Here is a 6000-nt window from a genome sequence, read left to right as displayed (position 1 = left end):
ATCACAGCAGCCCACTCATGGTATACTAACATGTGACAAAGTACTAGCCCTTCAGTATGTTATCCCAATTGTTCATACTTTATTATGTCCTCCAAAAAAAGTCAGAGTATAGTATGTCTTCCAAAATGTGACAAAAAAGTCATAGTATCGCATGTCATCCAAAATGTCACAAAAAAGTCATAGTATAGTATGTCGTCCAAAATCACCCAAAAAAGTCATAGTATAGTATGTTGTCCAAAATGTGACACAAAAGTCATAGTTTAGTATGTCGTCCAAAATGTGACAAAAAAGTCATAGTTTAGTATGTCGTCCAAAATGTGACAAAAAGGTCATAGTATATAGTATGTCGTCCAAAATGAGACAAAAAAGTCATAGTATATAGTATGTCGTCCAAAATGTGACAAAAAAGTCATAGTATAGTATGTCGTCCAAAATGTGACAAAAAAGTCAAAGTATAGTATGTCGTCCAAAATTACTCAAAAGTCATAGTATATTATGTCGTCCAAAATGAGACAAAAAAGTCATAGTATAGTATGTCGTCCAAAATTTGACAAAAAAAGTCATAGTATAGCATGTCGTCCAAAATTACTCAAAGAAGTCATAGTATAGTATGGCGTCCACAATGAGACAAAAAAGTCATAGTATAGTATGTCGTCCAAAATGACAAAAAAGTCATAGTATAGTATATCATCCAAAATGTGACAAAAAAATCATAGTTTAGTATGTCGTCCAAAATGTGACAAGAGTCATAGTATAGCATGTCTTTCAAAATTACTCAAAAAAGTCATAGTATAGTATGTCGTCCAAAATATGAAAAAAAAGTCATAGTATAGCATGTCGTCCAAAATTACTCAAAAAGTCATAGTATAGTATGTCGTCCACAAAGTGACAAAAAAGTCATAGTATAGTATCTCGTCCAAAATTACTGCAAAAAGTCATAGTATAGTATGTCATCCAAAATCACCCAAACAAGGCATAGTATAGTATGTCGTACAGCATTACTCGAAAAAGTCATAGTATAGTATGTCGTCCAAAATGTGACAAAAAAATTACAGTAAAGTATGTCGTCCAAAATTATTCAAAAAAGTCATAGTATAGTATGTGGTCCAAAATGTGACAAAAAAGTCATAGTATAGTATGTCGTCCAAAATGTGACAAGAGTCATAGTATAGCATGTCTTTCAAAATTACTCAAAAAAGTCATAGTATAGCATCTCTTTCAAAATTACTCAAAAAAGTCATAGTATAGTATGTGGTCCAAAATGTGACAAAAAAGTCATAGTATAGTATGTCGTCCAAAATGTGACACAAAAGTCATAGTTTAGTATGTCGCCCAAAATGTGACAAAAAAGTCATAGTATAGTATGTCGTCCAAAATTCCTCAAAAAAGTCAAAGTATAGTATGTCGTCCAAAATTAGACAAAAAAGTCATAGTATAGCATGTCGTCCAAAATTTGACAAAAAGTCATAGTATAGTATGTCGTCCAAAATTTGACAAAAAAGTCATAGTACAGTATGTCGTCCAAAATATGACAAAAAAGTCATAGTATAGCATGTCGTCCAGAAATTATTTAAAAAAGTCATAGTATAGTATGTCGTCCAAAATGAGACAAAAAAGTCATAGTATAGTATGTGGTGCAAAATTTGACAAAAAAGTCATAGTATAGTATGTCGTCCAAAATGTGACAAAAAAGTCATAGTATAGTATGTCGTCCAAAATTACTCAAAAAAGTCATAGTATAGTATGTTGTCCAAAATGAGACAAAAAAGTCATAGTATAGTATGTGGTCCAAAATTTGACAAAAAAGTCGTGGTATAGTATGTCGTCCAAAATGTGACAAAAAAGTCATAGTATAGTATGTCGTCCAAAATTCCTCAAAAAAGTCATAGTATAGTATGTCGTCCAAAATGAGACAAAAAAGTCATAGTATAGCATGTCGTCCAAAATTTGACAAAAAGTCATAGTATAGTATGTCGTCCAAAATTTGACAAAAAAGTCATAGTACAGTATGTCGTCCAAAATATGACAAAAAAGTCATAGTATAGCATGTCGTCCAGAAATTATTTAAAAAAGTCATAGTATAGTATGTCGTCCAAAATGAGACAAAAAAGTCATAGTATAGTATGTGGTGCAAAATTTGACAAAAAAGTCATAGTATAGTATGTCGTCCAAAATGTGACAAAAAAGTCATAGTATAGTATGTCGTCCAAAATCACCCAAAAAAGTCATAGTATAGTATGTTGTCCAAAATGTGACACAAAAGTCATAGTATAGCATGTCGTCCAAAATTACTCAAAAAGTCATAGTATAGTATGTCGTCCACAAAGTGACAAAAAAGTCATAGTATAGTATCTCGTCCAAAATTACTGCAAAAAGTCATAGTATAGTATGTCATCCAAAATCACCCAAACAAGGCATAGTATAGTATGTCGTACAGCATTACTCGAAAAAGTCATAGTATAGTATGTCGTCCAAAATGTGACAAAAAAATTACAGTAAAGTATGTCGTCCAAAATTATTCAAAAAAGTCATAGTATAGTATGTGGTCCAAAATGTGACAAAAAAGTCATAGTATAGTATGTCGTCCAAAATGTGACAAGAGTCATAGTATAGCATGTCTTTCAAAATTACTCAAAAAAGTCATAGTATAGCATCTCTTTCAAAATTACTCAAAAAAGTCATAGTATAGTATGTGGTCCAAAATGTGACAAAAAAAGTCATAGTATAGTATGTCGTCCAAAATGTGACACAAAAGTCATAGTTTAGTATGTCGTCCAAAATTCCTCAAAAAAGTCATAGTATAGTATGTCGTCCAAAATGAGACAAAAAAGTCATAGTATAGCATGTCGTCCAAAATTTGACAAAAAGTCATAGTATAGTATGTCGTCCAAAATTTGACAAAAAAGTCATAGTACAGTATGTCGTCCAAAATATGACAAAAAAGTCATAGTATAGCATGTCGTCCAGAAATTATTTAAAAAAGTCATAGTATAGTATGTCGTCCAAAATGAGACAAAAAAGTCATAGTATAGTATGTGGTGCAAAATTTGACAAAAAAGTCATAGTATAGTATGTCGTCCAAAATGTGACAAAAAAGTCATAGTATAGTATGTCGTCCAAAATTACTCAAAAAAGTCATAGTATAGTATGTTGTCCAAAATGAGACAAAAAAGTCATAGTATAGTATGTGGTCCAAAATTTGACAAAAAAGTCGTGGTATAGTATGTCGTCCAAAATGTGACAAAAAAGTCATAGTATAGTATGTCGTCCAAAATTCCTCAAAAAAGTCATAGTATAGTATGTCGTCCAAAATGAGACAAAAAAGTCATAGTATAGCATGTCGTCCAAAATTTGACAAAAAGTCATAGTATAGTATGTCGTCCAAAATTTGACAAAAAAGTCATAGTACAGTATGTCGTCCAAAATATGACAAAAAAGTCATAGTATAGCATGTCGTCCAGAAATTATTTAAAAAAGTCATAGTATAGTATGTCGTCCAAAATGAGACAAAAAAGTCATAGTATAGTATGTGGTGCAAAATTTGACAAAAAAGTCATAGTATAGTATGTCGTCCAAAATGTGACAAAAAAGTCATAGTATAGTATGTCGTCCAAAATTACTCAAAAAAGTCATAGTATAGTATGTTGTCCAAAATGAGACAAAAAAGTCATAGTATAGTATGTGGTCCAAAATTTGACAAAAAAGTCGTGGTATAGTATGTCGTCCAAAATGTGACAAAAAAGTCATAGTATAGTATGTCGTCCAAAATTCCTCAAAAAAGTCATAGTATAGTATGTCGTCCAAAATGAGACAAAAAAGTCATAGTATAGCATGTCGTCCAAAATTTGACAAAAAAGTCATAGTATAGCATGTCGTCCAAAATTTGACAAAAAAGTCATAGTATAGTATGTCGTCCAAAGTTTGACAAAAAAGTCATAGTATAGTATGTCGTCCAAAATGAGACAAAAAAGTCATAGTATAGTATGTGGTGCAAAATTTGACAAAAAAGTCATAGTATAGTATGTCGTCCAAAATGTGACAAAAAAGTCATAGTATAGTATGTTGTCCAAAATGTGACAAAAAAGTCATAGTATAGTATGTCGTCCAAAATTACTCAAAAAAGTCATAGTATAGTATGTTGTCCAAAATGAGACAAAAAAGTCATAGTATAGTATGTGGTCCAAAATTTGACAAAAAAGTCGTGGTATAGTATGTCGTCCAAAATGTGACAAAAAAGTCATAGTATAGTATGTCGTCCAAAATTCCTCAAAAAAGTCATAGTATAGTATGTCGTCCAAAATGAGACAAAAAAGTCATAGTATAGCATGTCGTCCAAAATTTGACAAAAAAGTCATAGTATAGTATGTCGTCCAAAATATGACAAAAAAGTCATAGTATAGCATGTCGTCCAGAAATTACTCAAAAAAGTCATAGTATAGTATGTCGTCCAAAATTAGACAAAAAAGTCATAGTATAGCATGTCGTCCAAAATTTGACAAAAAAGTCATAGTATAGTTTGTCGTCCAAAATATGACAAAAAAGTCATAGTATAGCATGCCGTCCAAAATTAGACAAAAAAGTCATAGTATAGCATGTCGTCCAAAATTTGACAAAAAAGTCATAGTATAGTATGTGGTCCAAAATTTGACAAAAAAGTCATAGTATAGTATGTCGTCCAAAATGTGACAAAAAAAGTCATAGTATAGCATGTCGTCCAAAATTTGACAAAAAAGTCATAGTACAGTATGTTGCCCAAAATATGACAAAAAAGTCATAGTATAGTATGTTGTCCAAAAGGTGACAAAAAAGTCATAGTATAGTATGTCGTCCAAAATATGACAAAAAAGTCATAGTATAGCATGTCGTCCAAAATTACTCAAAAAAGTCATAGTATAGTGTCGTCCACAAAGTGACAAAAAAGTCATAGTATAGTATCTCGTCCAAAATTACTGCAAAAAGTCATAGTATAGTATGTCGTCCAAAATCACCCAAACAAGGCATAGTATAGTATGTCATACAACATTTCTCGAAAAAGTCATAGTATAGTATGTCGTCCAAAATGTGACAAGAGTCATAGTATAGCATGTCTTTCAAAATTACTCAAAAAAGTCATAGTATAGCATCTCTTTCAAAATTACTCAAAAAAGTCATAGTATAGTTTGTGGTCCAAAATGTGACAAAAAAGTCATAGTATAGTATGTCGTCCAAAATGTGACAAAAAAGTCATAGTATAGCATGTCGTCCAAAATTTGACAAAAAAGTCATGGTATAGTATGTCGTCCAAAATATGACAAAAAAGTCATAGTATAGCATGTCGTCCAGAAATTACTCAAAAAAGTCATAGTATAGTATGTCGTCCAAAATGAGACAAAAAAGTCATAGTATAGTATGTCGTCCAAAATTACTCAAAAAAGTCATAGTATAGACGTGGTCACCAACGTGGTGCCCGCGGGCACCTGGTAGCCCGCAAGCAGCCAACGAGGTGCCCGCGGGCTCATTTCACTTCACCTCACTTGTATGTATCCATATGATCACTGAGTAAAATGTCCTTGATATTGTTTATAAAAACTGTGATAATCATTAGGAGTAAGCACTGGAATTAATGTGTATGCAATTGAATGCATAATATTTATCATTTAAATGGTAAACTGCATAAAATGTTAATATGGTAGCCCTCCATATTATTCTCTAACCTTCAGGTAGCTCTCGGTCTCAAAAAGGTTGGTGACCCCTGTAGTATAGCATCTCTTTCAAAATTACTCAAAAAAGTCATAGTATAGTTTGTGGTCCAAATGTGACAAAAAAGTCATAGTATAGTATGTCGTCCAAATGTGACAAAAAAGTCATAGTATAGCATGTCGTCCAAAATATGACAAAAAAGTCATAGTATAGCATGTCGTCACAAATGAGACAAAAAGGTCATTGTATAGTATGTCGTCCAAAATGTGACAAAAAAGTCATAGTATAGCATGTCGTCCAAAATATGACAAAAAAGTCATA

Source organism: Solea solea, chromosome 1, assembly GCF_958295425.1.
Source record: "Solea solea chromosome 1, fSolSol10.1, whole genome shotgun sequence".
Taxonomy (NCBI): Eukaryota; Metazoa; Chordata; class Actinopteri; order Pleuronectiformes; family Soleidae; genus Solea; species Solea solea.
The sequence above is the reverse complement of the archived record's forward strand: the minus strand, read 5'-3'. Positions refer to the sequence as shown.